Source organism: Myotis brandtii, unplaced genomic scaffold (assembly GCF_000412655.1).
Source record: "Myotis brandtii unplaced genomic scaffold, ASM41265v1 scaffold397, whole genome shotgun sequence".
Taxonomy (NCBI): domain Eukaryota; kingdom Metazoa; phylum Chordata; class Mammalia; order Chiroptera; family Vespertilionidae; genus Myotis; species Myotis brandtii.
The window spans coordinates 2,310,725-2,324,784 of NW_005365229.1; the positions used below are offsets into that span (position 1 = coordinate 2,310,725).

Sequence of the window (14,060 nt, forward strand, 5' to 3'; positions counted from 1 at the left end):
ATGATTGTATAGATGGTTAACCAATTAAAGAGTGAGTGGGTAAATATAAATATATTTTCCCTTATAACTTTAGCTTTATAAGTCATTGATTAAGATTGTGTCCTTGGTAACAAGTGCATCCTGGAGGCTCTCATCCCTAAGCTCATGAGGACATGCCCAGCCTGTGCGAGAGAAGGCACAGAGCACACTTGACGTTTCAAGCATTGTTAAGGCTCCTGCTCACATCCTTGAGAGGTTTTCAGAAAGGTCCTTGTGCACTAGAGAGTTGCTGGGGATAAATGCTTCAGAAGGAAAACGTTAAACAATGCAAAACCTCCCAAACGAGGTATGCTTGGCCCGGACGGGGGGATGGGAAGATCAGCAAAGGGAACCTTTTTCTAAAGAAAGAAGAAGCATTTAAGTGTATTTTGATTTTGCTCTGACTGTGGTAGTAGGGAGGAGAGGAGAAAGAAGAGGGGGAAAGTAGGAGAAAAGGGAAGAAAACATGGGACCAAAAAGACCTTCCCACTTTAGAATTGATGTGAATACACAACGGCTTACTCCTCTTTGAGAAGACCAGGTGGCAACATGCTGGGGAAATCCAGCGACTAGGAACTGGTTGCCAAGTTCCATTCTAATGAAACGTTAAAGCAATATTTTCCAAAGGATGTTCTGTAGAATTTACAGACTGTTGTTCCAAATACTGATTCCTGGAGCTCACTTCAGAATCAGAATCTCTGAGGTTGGGGCTCAGAAATGTGCATTTTAATCAGATTCCAGAGTCTGAGAATCCCTCTGTTAAAGATGCCAGAAGATGCCCTCCTGCCTCCTGAAGTGAGGTGGGATCAGTGAAAGGGAGGCAGTTTTTGAAGGTACATCATGCACACAAAGACTGTGTTGTTGGGAATTTCAAAGAGCAAAGGTAGGGAAACTGATGTCACAAAAGACTCATTTTCAGTGACTTTTGCACACTTGAGGAGAGGATATGCTAAGGGGGTTTCCAGAGGAAGGATCAAAGTGTATTCATTCTACCCAGATACACGTTCACTCAAGCATGCTCCTTTTGAATGCTTTCTCCTTCAAGCACCAAAGTGCCATGCAGGAAATCTTCAGAAAGGCTACCACTAAGTCAAGCACTGTCCCCCAACCTTCCAACTAGATGGTTCAGGGCTGGGCAGCATTGATAATTTCAATCACCTGGAGCTCCATATATAATTCTCCTAAAGGGGACAAAGAGCTTTGGAACCAATTCTGTGCATTCCTTGGCCAATTTTTAGGAAGTTATGCTGGCAGACATGTGAAAGTGTCAGCCCACAGTATCTTTCTAGAACTGGACCCTACCCACAGAAGATCACCTTTTGGTAATATACTAGTATGATTGAGTCCAGGGTATGCACTTCATTCAGGAGAGTGAGGATTGGGGTCAGAGAGATTTTAGTTCATCCCTCTCCAGGGCTGAAGCTATGGAATGTAAAACTCGAGCTATGTCCCTGTTCTGTGAAGACAGCCAGTCAGAAATAAGAGAAAATGAAGCTGACAAGCAGAGAATCAGAGAGAGAGACTCGAGTGTTGGACTGCAGGGATGCAGTGTATGCCGGGGACTGCTGGTTCCCTCAGCACTTTTAAGTCCCATTCATTCCCCAATGCCACTTAGACCCCTTCCACTTCCTCTTTCAAAACCCCAGCTCACTTGAAAGTGGTGGCATGGAGCTTTACTAACCCTGCCCCATCTATGGCTACCATGCACTCAACCCCAGTCACCTGCCTCTTTGACAACATTGGTAGCCGGCTGACTGCCCTCCGCTCCAGCATTTCTCTGGTCATCACCCAACATCCCAGCCACCCATATCTTTCTCATCATTAATTTGGATAACGTCTATTCAACCTCAGTCATATACTCCATGGACCCATCTTTGACTTTCTCACCTGCTCTGAAATCTTAAGCAACTCATTTTCTGAGTATTACCTTCTATTCTTCCAGCTCATCCATCCTGCTCTTTAGCACATATGTCCAAATCTCATTAATGTCCCGAACCCCTTGATCCTATTACCCTTTACTGCCTGCTGCATATCTTCTCTTTCCTAATTTCTCATCCTAAATGCCATAGGCCTGGACATAAACCACTCCCAGGCACGTGACCTCTCCCTTACCCCCTGCAAATCCTCAGGACAAACTCCAAACATGGGGAAGCCCAGCTATCTTTTAGTCATGAGAAGCCTACTACTCTCTCCATCTCTCCTACTCCCTGGGCCTTGTGTGTCCCTTCTCTCCTCTCCAGTCTGTTTCATGCTGCGGACTAACTTTCTCTGTCTACTCATCAACATGAATGCATTTGAAAATGGCACCTGCGTCCTAAGTCTACACAGTTTGGGATCAAGACCTGAGTATTATACTTGTGTTTTCATTGGCTTTTTTGAGGGGAAATCAGATTGGCCCAGTGGTCTGGACATGTGAGCTGCCCTTGAATCAGATGTTCATCTTGGTCCATGTGGATGTGTTTGCAAATTGAAAGGTAAAAGCTTGGGAAGGGATGGTCCCAGAGAACGGCCAGGCTGGGGATGTACCCCAAATAGCATGCTTCCACATCTATAAAATACTGTGGGCTAGAGCTGCATGTGGGTTGCTTAGCAACTTAAAGTACTTCTGAGCCACACACAAGAGAATAGTGGTTTGGGGAAACAATTTGTCAAGGAATCAGGAGAGTGTATTGCATTGAGCTCCAGTCAACACCTTCCCCCTCTTGCACTGCAGGCTGGATGCTCTGGCCAGCCAAAGAGGCCTGGGGGGAGGGTGGCAGTGGATGGCTCTCATTCTCCACAATCCCATCACTTGCCCAGGCATTTCATCGGGGCCTGAGCAGAGTCACGGCCTGAGGTAAGAGCCATCATGATTTCTGCGGAGCTCACAGCATGTTAATCATGCCTGTCAGCTCCCAGGGAAGGAGAGGTTGGCTGTCCTGACAATCTACATTAACGTGGGTGGCTGGTGTTTGATTATACCTTCATGAAAGCAGTTTTCATTTGCATCTTTCATCAAGGCTGACGGATGTGCTATTTGCCCCTACTGTCCTGTAGTCTCATCCCCCTGCCAGTATGCAGCTGACCTCAGTGAGACCGCAGCCTTCAGACTGTAGGAGGCATTGGCGGACTGGGGTGGAACCCAGCTGCCTTTGAGTGTGTGGGTTTTTACAATAGAGCTATCCTATAAAGATGGCTGGATTAGTTTTCATCTGGGGTCAGTTTCCAGGACACCGCTCAATGCTGGAGAAACTCAAACTCTCCTAAGAGCGCAGAACTGGAAGCCACGGGCAGTGAAAATGCAAAAGGAAGATGCTCTTCATGATAGCTATCCACTGGCCACATGGTCAGATGCAGGATGCATCAGATATTGAGAGATAAGCAGCCCAGTGCCATGCACAATGCCAGGAACTGCAGATGCAGTGCTGAGCATGTAAGAAATGCATATGATGCTTGGGATTCTTGGTGGCAGAGTCCATGCCTCAGCTGCCACTGCATTGCTCACACCCAAGAGCGCTTACATGGTGTTTGATAAGTCTCTATGGAATGCCTGCACATCTGCTTCTTGATTCTAACCTCCTCCTATGGGACTAAATACCAACTGCAACGCAAGCATTCCAAGAAGTTACAGCAGGAGGAGGATTGTAAGTAATCTGATATATATGACTAGAGGCCCGGTGCACAAAAATGTGTGCACTCAGGGGTCCCTCAGCCCGGCCTGCGCCCTCTCGCAGTCCGGAAGCTCTTGAGGGATGTCTACCTACCAGATTAGGCCCACTCCCCAGGGCATTGGGCCTAAGCTGGCAGCCAGACATCCCTTTAGCAGCGTGGGTGCCCTAGAAGGATGTCAGACTGCAGCTTAGGCCCTCTCCCCTGCAGACACCTCTGTGGAAGGCACAGCGCCAGGACCAGACGGTGCAGCCCCCTCTCCCGTTGCCTCTGCAGGGGGGGGGGGGGCACGCCGGGACCGCCATAGCTAGCTTGGCAGTGCAGGCTCACTGTCCCCGCCCCCCACCCACTGGTAGTTCCGGCAGGTGGTTCTGGCAGACGGTGGTGGTTCTCACCGTCTAGTCTAATTAGCATGTTAGCTCTTTATTATGTAGGATAACTCCCGAGGTTGCTTACACCAGTGAAAGTAATTAACTCCTGAGGATCTCAGTCCACTGTCAAACCTGGACAGTCCAAAGTCTTTCCCTGAATTGGCTTACAAACCTGCACACAACATCTGGCTGTGCCCCTGACGCTGAGAGGCAGTAGCCTGTAGTGAAGAAAAGCATGGGAGTCTGCTTGCCTAGTCATGAATGCCAACTCCACCGCTTATCCACTGAGAGGCTTGACTGAGTTAAATCCCCTCTGTGAGCCTTGCTCTCCTTGTCTTTAAAATGGGAACAGCAGTACATCTCACACAGGTGAGTCTCAGGATCAAACTGTGATAATATCTAGGAAGCACATGGCATAGTGTCCAGCTTTTCTGAAATGCTAGCTATTACGTAACCAGTGATTATGAGATCGTGACATCTTTTTTATGTCTTTCCAACTTGGGTTTATCAGAGACATGATGTGAAATTCACAAATGATATGGTCTTTGATGAAACATCAGTATAAACACAAGCTCTCTGCACCCTGGTATTCTCTGGGGTGTACGGCATAGGAATGAGACACAGCCACTGTTTCCTGATGCAAGAGTCAAGGTCAGGGGGCTGGCAGCTTCTGTCTTGTCCTGGGGCTTATTTACATACCAGCTGCAGAGAGGGCTGGCCTGTGGCTCCAGGAGAACTTGGACTCCTGCAACCTAAGAAATGGCTGAAGCAGCGTCAGTGTGTTTGGGAATATTATTAAGGATCAAATTAGGGGCTGGGGCATTGCCCAAGCAAAACTATAACTAAGCAAAAACCAAAAGACAACTTGGGCTCTGAAGCTGCACACAAAATGCGTGACCCAGATGTATGTTCTCCGTGCTTAGTTCTGCACAGACACTCTTAAGAAATAAAATTCATTTAGTTTAAATTAATAAAACTAAGGAAAGCCAATGCAGGTCAGTAGGGAATTACTGGAGCGTGTGAGCGTAGATGCTCCGGGCAATTCTTCCTGCTACAGGAGTGAAAACAGCCTGTCCATTCACCGACGGGCCTGGGTGATGTATCTCCTCCCAAAATAGTGTCTATGCAAGAGATGAGAGGAAATGATCGACTATTAATTTGGTTTTTAAGTCCAGATGAAGAACCTTGAAAATAGCCAAAGAGCCAAAAATACAGAGTAACTCCACATTCCAAAGGACCGTTTCTTCTCTCTATATATAGCAATTCAAAAATAGAAACCTCTGACTCTGGGCTTGCGGGACTGAAGTATGATGATGCCCAGCTACTGGTGAAAAAATTCATAATAAATCCACCCCATGTCATCAGTTTGCTGAAATGCCACCATCTCTGAGAACTTCCTAAACACACTTGACCTTTCCCATTACCCTAATCTGTTCAATATTCATGTGTGAGTTTGTGTGGATTTTGATTCATCCAACAAATACCCGCTGAGTTACCACTCTATTTCAGAGGCTGTGCTCAGTCTGGGACTGGGGGGGGGGGAGTGGATGGGGGTATGAGTATCAAGTCTTTCCTCATGCAGCTTACAGTCTAATAGAAGTAATGATGGGAAAAAGTAATTAATTAATTGATTGCAATGATGGTGAATGCTGAGAAGAAACTGGGTGTGCAGCTGGCAATGGTTCCCCCCAAAGAAATAATATTCAAATTGGACCTATTTGTTAAATAAAACTTAACTAGTTAGTGAGGGGAGAGATACACAGGATCTTGGCAAAATTATTTAGAGCATGGTTTACAATAACCACAATTCCACCTCACCTGTGAGGGAATGAAACGTCTGTTTTCTTGAGGCCTGTGAACAGAATAGATTGCATCCTCCAGGCATTTGGGTGTTTACAGATGCTGGTGGTATAAATACTCTAGCAGAGAGAAGGCTGAAGAAATGAAACATAATTTCACTGGCAATGCAGGGCAACACATTGCCATTCCTACCTACGGCCACTTTAATCAGGGTACCTCTTGCATTTCCATGGTTAATACCACTCTTAATACAGGTATAACATTTACTGAACTCTATTGGCTTACATTTATCTTTCTAACTAGACGAGAAAGTGCTTATTTCTCTTTTAAAGCTTTCGCCATATTTCCATGTTCTCTTTGTGTTTCTGGGGTCGAAAGGAGTCCCTCCAATGCACTGGGAAACAAAGTTTACAGAGGAAGAGAGAAGGCAGGCGTTAACCATTTCTATTTCGCTTTTGACTTTATCCCCAAGAGAATGACCTCCAAACAACAGAGAGGAAAATGGAAATTATCACACAGGAAGTGAAGTTCAGGGTGGGATGATGGAGCAAGAGAAGTCATGGTCTGTCATAAATCATAAATTTATGTGAGATAGGAATTAGGTAAATAGTGCATTTGTGATAAGCCTGTCTACTATTTGACTACCATCAAACACAACAGGTGCTAGCTCCTATTCTGATTAAAAGAAATAATCTGGACCCAGACCAATCATATTCTAGGCACCATAACATCCTTCAAATATTATGACTGCAGACTCTGATGTAGTGATTTACAATCAATTACCACCAACAGAAGAGAAGGCAAAAACACTTGGAAATGGGTAAATGGCCCCATATCTGTAAAGGGGGTGGGATGGATATTGCCCACAGTGACATCATAAACATGATGTCAAATGCTGTCAATTTACCCAGAGTGCCAATCAATGGAGCAGCTGAGTCTGTGTATGCCCAGGTCTCCCAACAGGATTCACAAGTTCCTTGGAAGCAGCACTTGGGTTTATAGTTTAGCATTTCATCTCCTGGGTGGCCTTGCACATTGTTGAACTTGGTAAATGCCCAATGCAGCATCATCAGCCACAGTTGTTGGAGGGGAAGAATTAATTGTAATAATGTGTGCAGATGTTCTCTAAAACTATAAGATACACAGGCAATGGGAATTAAGAAAACCACCTCATCCTCTCTGCCTGGTGTTACATTTTATCAACAATGGAAAGAATGACCTGAGTGTTTATCAAATGTACAGAAGGTGCAGACCCGGAGGGAGCACGCAAACAGGGTGGCAGAATCAGGATTCAAGTTATCTGGTGGGACATTTTATCAACAATGGAAAGGATGACCTGAGAGACGCGTTTATCAAATGTACAGAAGGTGCAGACCCGGAGGAAGCACGCAAACAGGGTGGCAGAATCAGGATTCAAGTTATACTTATAGACTGCAAGAATAGACGGGATTCTATTTTAGTAGGTGCTTCCAATGGGCCAGGCACTCAGCTATGTGCATTACCTTACATCAGCTAAGTAAGTTAAATGGGTTAATGCACAGGTCACGTCTCAAGATTTTCAGCTGAGTGTAAGGGAGAGCCAGGCACTTGAGACAAAATTATTGGTAGGTCTGTTTACAAGAGGGCTAAGCAGCCTTGACGGTCAGACAAGAGGGAGGGAGGTAAGGAACCCAAGCCAATAAGAAAGCTTTGGCCATTGGAGGTGAGGTGGGAAGAATAGCGGTATCACCAAATATCCACATCCTAATCCTAGAACCTGCGAATATGTCACCTTACATGGCAAAAGGGTCTTCGCAGATGTGATCAAGTTAAGGCCTTTGAGACATTACACTGGCTTATCCAGGTGGGTGCAGTGTGGGCACAGGTGTCCTTAGAAGAAGTCCAGTCAGAAAAAAGGGAGCTGCGATGATGGAACCAGAGGTCTGAGTGATGCGCTTGGAAGGAGGAGGAAGGGGCCTCGAGCCAAGGAAAGTGAGAGACTGCAGAACCTGGAAAAGGCAGGAACGTGGATTGTCCCTGGAGCCTCAGGAAGAAACTCAGCTCTGCTAACACCTCTATTTTAGCCCCAGGAGATTCATTTCAGATACTGATCTGCAGAGCCCTAAAATAATACATTTGCATGGCCTTACGGTAGCCCCTGAGCTTGTGGTATCTGTGTCAGCAGCCGCAGGAAACTAGTGCAGGAGAGATGGGAACTCGGAGCACCGAGGCTCTTTTCACTCGCAGACTGGGCTCCGGTCCCATGAGCTGGCAGTCATGTCTGAGCCCCACGAGAATGGTGATGGGAGAGGAGAGATGGCAGCTGTTGTCCAGTATCTCTTGGAAGTAACAGCTGAGATAGTGACTTCAAAAAGACCCAGCGGTTGCCCTTCTAACAAAGGATAATACTAAAGGCGAAAAAAGGAAAGCTTCTCAATTTCTTCTTCCTGACTCCATCTCTCTCTCTTGGCCCCTCATCTCTTCCGCTGATAAAAGCTGGATTAGCCTGCCCCATGCCTGTGAGGCTTGGCTTCCCCTCACACTCAGTCCAAGTCTTTGCAAGGCCTGCCAAGGTCTCATCCTGTCTCACACCCCCATTCACCGTCTGGCCTCAGCTTCCTACTCACCTCCCTTCAAACGCCACCTCTCAACACCTCCAGCCCCCTGACCCCTGACTCCTGACCTCTGATCCCTACTCACAAGAAGCCCAGTGCAATGCCCAGGCTGCCTGCTGAGAAGCACCTCATGGTGTTTCCTGGACTAAATGCTGACGGCCACCAAGGTACTCTTTTCCCTTCCTCTTCCAAGGCTAAGACAAACCTTGGAAGGCTTACCTTTCTGTATCTCTTGTCAGGTGACCTAGCATCCACCCGGCCCACCATGCTACAATCAGGTATCATTTTTTATTCTTCTGAACAACATTCTATCCATAGAGTCGCCTACTTCCTAACTTTATATAAAAATACCTCTCCACACACCCCACCCCCCTTAACTTCATTCAAACCCCTAGCTTTCTCCACCTGGACCCTGCAGCAGCCTCCTAACTAGTCGCCCTGTGTCTTCTCTGCACCATCTGCTACACCGTCCGCAGTGGAGAAACAGTGCCCTTTCTAAAGCAAACACCTAAGCTTTCATTGATCCTTTATCACTAAGTCCAATCTTCCCTGTGGCCTTCTTTTTACCTGTCTGCTTCCCCCTTACATCTGGTCTCACTCCCCACTAGTCAGCTCCCAAACAAACACACTGCCTCCTGCCTCTGATTCCTTCACATGTGCTGTTCCCTCTGCCCACCACATCTCCCCTCCTGCTCTGCACCATCTGCTACACCGTCCGCAGTGGAGAAATAGTGCCCTTTCTAAAGCAAACACCTAAGCTCTCATTGATCCTCTATCACTTACCAAGCTAAGCCCAATCTTCCCTGTGGCCTTCCTTCTACCTGTCTGCTTCCCCCCACACATCTGGTCTCACTCACCACAAGTCAGCTCCCAAACAAACCCACTGCCTCCTGCCTCTGATTCCTTCGCATGTGCTGTTCCCTCTGCCCACCACATCTCCCCTCCTTGCCTCTTCCCCCATGCTGCTCTGATTGGGCTTGCCTGGAAAACTTCCTTTCCTTCTTTTTTTAAAAAAATATATTTTTATTGATTTCAGAGAGGAAGGGAGAGGGAGAGAGAGATAGAAACATCAACGATGAGAGAGAATCATTGATTGGTTGCCTCCTGCACGACCCCTACTGGGGATCGAGCTCACAACCCAGGCATGTGCCCTCGACTGGAATCGAACCTGGAACCCTTCAGTCCGAAGGCCAACGGTCTATCCACTGAGCCAAATCAGCTAGGGCATCTCAAAAGCTCTCTGGCTCTGACAGCATTAATCCCACCTCCCTTTGTACAGATCCTGATTGGTGGCATTCGTCATCATAGAGTGTGGCCATTGCCTGTTCACACCCATCTCTCCTAACAGATTTTGAGCTCCTGAAGAGCAAAGATCAGGTCTCATTCTTGTGCGCATTGCCCCATGCCCAGCAAGATGCTGAGTAACGTAACTAGGACGGGAGGCATTGAAATAATCCTTATGGAATCATGAGCAAACACTTGAATGCATACCCATGAATTAATGAATTAAGAGTTACCTGTATTGCTCTTGAGAAAATACCAGGACCCACAGGTGGAATCTGTAGAGAAACAGACATGGAGTAGACATTCGTAGTGACTTCCCAACAATTCCGTTATGCAGGAAGGGAAGAAATGGCCCCGCGGGGCCTCCATGGAGCCAGGCCAGGATCCCAGTGCTGGGGGGAGGAGGACCCCGAGTTTGGCACCTTCATCGTGACTTTCTCTCCAACTTTCCATCAAAGCTCTCCCCACAGACACATCGAAAACACTTGGAACACGCTTGATGATATTTAAACTCCAGTACCAATCACAGTTAACGGTCTATCCACTGAGCCAAATCAGCTAGGGCATCTCAAAAGCTCTCTGGCTCTGACAGCATTAATCCCACCTCCCTTTGTACAGATCCTGATTGGTGGCATTCGTCATCATAGAGTGTGGCCATTGCCTGTTCACACCCATCTCTCCTAACAGATTTTGAGCTCCTGAAGAGCAAAGATCAGGTCTCATTCTTGTGCGCATTGCCCCATGCCCAGCAAGATGCTGAGTAACGTAACTAGGACGGGAGGCATTGAAATAATCCTTATGGAATCATGAGCAAACACGTGACTGCATACCCATGAATTAATGAATTAAGAGTTACCTGTATTGCTCTTGAGAAAATACCAGGACCTACAGGTGGAATCTGTAGAGAAACAGACATGGAGTAGACATGCATAGTGACTTCCCAACAATTCCGTTATGCAGGAAGGGAAGGGATGGCCCCGCGGGGCCTCCGTGGAGCCAGGCCAGGATCCCAGTGCTGGGGGGGAGGAGGACCCCGAGTTTGGCTCCTTCATCGTGACTTTCTCTCCAACTTTCCACCAAAGCTCTCCCCACAGACACATCCCAAACACTTGGAACGCGCTTGATGATATTTAAACTCCAGTACCAATCACAGTTGGCCATCTAGAGGCTGCGAAGACATTTCATAACTAATAACTGAATAAGCTCCTTAATCCCCCAACAGAAGCACGCCTGTCAAACTCTGGGAGGAACGCCATCCTAGTCTTCCAGGTGAACTGCATGCGCAGGTGTGCCTCCCGGAATGTGTGCACCCAGACCGGCTGTGTGTGAGGCGTGCCCATAACCCAGTCACGTTCTAAGTGCCCTGGGATCTAAGAAGAGCCTTTACTGCTTCCTACCTGGTATTTTGATAGAGCTAGTAAATCTCTGCTTACGATAAGCCATTGCAGCCTAATTTGTGTGTTGAATTAATTCAGACTTCAGATTGTCAATCTGATGCAAAAATAGAACAGCCTGTATTATATAGAATAAAAATGATTATATCCAGGAACGATGTGTATGTACACATATATTTTATTCATGTAGCCAGTTAATATTATTCTCATCATAGATTTCAGATCTGAACAGCTCCCAGGTCATAGTAACTCTAAGAATGATGATTATAAAAAAATAATAGCAAATTTATGGTAAAGTGTGTGTTAAGCACCTGGTAGATATTAAGTCCTGAAATCATCACAACAATCCTATAAAGTGCCAGAATTGCTTCCATTTTACAGAGGAGAAAACTGAGGCACAGAGAGCATAAGTAACGTATTTATTCATAAAATATGCCTATAGTACACAGAGTAAGGAATTATTATATCAAGAAACTATATGTGCACACATATGTTTAAGTTTTCAACTTGGTTAAATATTGCCCTCATTGAAGATTTTAGGAGATAACTTCCAGGAAAATAATAATAATAATAATAATAATAATAGCAAATATATTGAATACTAACTCTGCATCCAGCACATTTCTGAGCACTTTCATCCATTACCTCCTGAAATCCTCACAACAAGCCTAGACCTTATCAATATTACCCCCATTTTCAAGGTGAGGATATTGAGGCACAGACAGGGACTCACTCCAGGTCACAGAGCTGATCTAGGGTGGCCCCGGAGCATGCACTCAGGTCTGTGTCTTCAATTACTACATCACACTAGCAAGAAAATTGTTTGCAAAAAATACTCCACTCCACAGCTCCACACCCTCCTGAACATTTTTCATTATCTCCACTAAGGTGTTAAGAGAATTTGAGACCATTCAAGGCAAATGAATGAACTCCATGTTCATACCTAAGCCTCTTTTTTTTTTCCCCTTTGCTTTTCCACAGAGGTAGGCGGTCGGTCAGCCTGTCTCAGTTCTCAACACAACCTGAATGGCTTCAAACTTCCCACAGGAGGCTGTGCTTGGCGCTCGGAGCAGCTCCCCGGCGCCCTGAACATATTTCAGCTGTGTGCGAACCGTTTCCTATGGACCAGAGCCTGGCGTCCTCTGTGACAAGAATGTCCATGTAAGTGATGATGCTAATGAAGAAATACTCGGGTCGCCTTCTATCACCTGGGTCCTGGGGAAGCCAGCCAGGGAGCTGAAGCATATTCCACGGGTGAGGGCACATCCATTAATGCAGCCGGACGTTCCTTTTGTAAGGTTTAATATGGAAAAACTACACTTAAAAAGATGTATATGAAAGTCTCTTTCCTCATTGTCCCCAGGTTCCGTGAGACCCTACAGGACACCAGTTCTCCCGGAGCGTGCAGTATCAGCGGGCTAATCCCTAGGAACTGGCTCTCCGGACTTCACCCCACCGTCTGCACAAGAATCCTAGAAAAGCAATTAGTAAGACAGGAAAAAATTGAAAAGCCGAAACAACGGCTGAGCGTTGGTGTCCAGATGTGCATGGAAAGACTGTGGGATCACAATGGGCCCCAGAGGCTGGGAAGTGTGAGCCCTGCGAGGTGGAGCCTGTGATTGGCGGACTGCCTGTGCCAGCGGGAAGAGTCCTCCCTGTGGTGGAGCAGGCCTAACCCATTCTCCTACGTTAACCCTCTTGGAGACGATCAGGCACATTTAGAATTCCAGAACAGCTCTTTCAAATTGATTCTTACTATGTGGGTGTCTCAGTCTCTCTGTCTTTCTGGGGTATATATGTGTGTGTGTATGTGTGTGTGTGTGTGTGTGTGTGTGTGTGTCGGGGGGGTGTCTTTCCTTCAAAACACAACCTGGTTTTCTCTAACTCCTAGACTCCTCCCCCCTCCTCCTTCGGACGTTCCTTTTGTAAGGTTTAATATGGAAAAACTACACTTAAAAAGATGTATATGAAAGTCTCTTTCCTCATTGTCCCCAGGTTCCGTGAGACCCTACAGGACACCAGCTCTCCCGGAGCGTGCAGTATCAGCGGGCTCCCCGGACTTCACCCCACCGTCTGCGCAAGAATCCTAGAAAAGCAATTAGTAAGACAGGAAAAAATTGAAAAGCCGAAACAACGGCTGAGCGTTGGTGTCCAGATGTGCCTGGAAAGACTGCGGGATCACAATGGGCCCCAGAGGCTGGGAAGTGTGAGCCCTGCGAGGTGGAGCCTGTGATTGGCGGACTGCCTGTGCCAGCGGGAAGAGTCCTCCCTGTGGTGGAGCAGGCCTAACCCATTCTCCTACGTTAACCCTCTTGGAGACGATCAGGCACATTTAGAATTCCAGAACAGCTCTTTCAAATTGATTCTTACTATGTGGGTGTCTCAGTCTCTCTGTCTTTCTGGGGTATATGTGTGTGTGTGTGTGTGTGTGTGTGTGTGTGTGTGTGTGTGTGTCGGGGGGGTGTCTTTCCTTCAAAACACAACCTGGTTTTCTCTAACTCCTAGACTCCTCCCCCCTCCTCCTTCTCCTCCTGCTCAGCTTCCTTCTCTCCTTCTCTCCTCTCCCATGCCCCAGATCTCCCTCTTCTCCTCTCCCTCTCCCCCTCTGTCTCCATTCCCTCCTCTATTTGTCTCTCTCTCTCTTTCTCTCCATCATTCCATCTCCTTGTGTACTTGTCTTGCCCTCCTGTGTTTTTCCTTCTGAGAGAGACAGAGAGACTAAAACAAAATACAATTAAAAATGCCAGCAAGTTTCTAAGTCTATGAAGTATGTCCAGTGGTGCCAGGGGCTGGATGGAGGGAGAAATGGGGAGGGACTGCGTAGTGGGATATGGATGTAGTAAATTCCACTGAACTATATATTTTAAAATGGTTAATTTCATGTTGTGCCAATTATATCAATAAAAAAGATAAAAGTCTCTCTCTCTCTCTCTCTCTCTCTCTCTGCCTCT

The 14,060-nt window shown here is 46.7% G+C and overlaps 1 protein-coding gene across 1 annotated transcript in view; it reads right to left on the reverse strand.

Moving 5' to 3' along the window:
* Window positions 1–14,060, reverse strand: part of RBFOX1 (RNA binding protein, fox-1 homolog (C. elegans) 1) — a 2,191,581-nt gene that overhangs the window by 1,151,109 nt on the left and 1,026,412 nt on the right.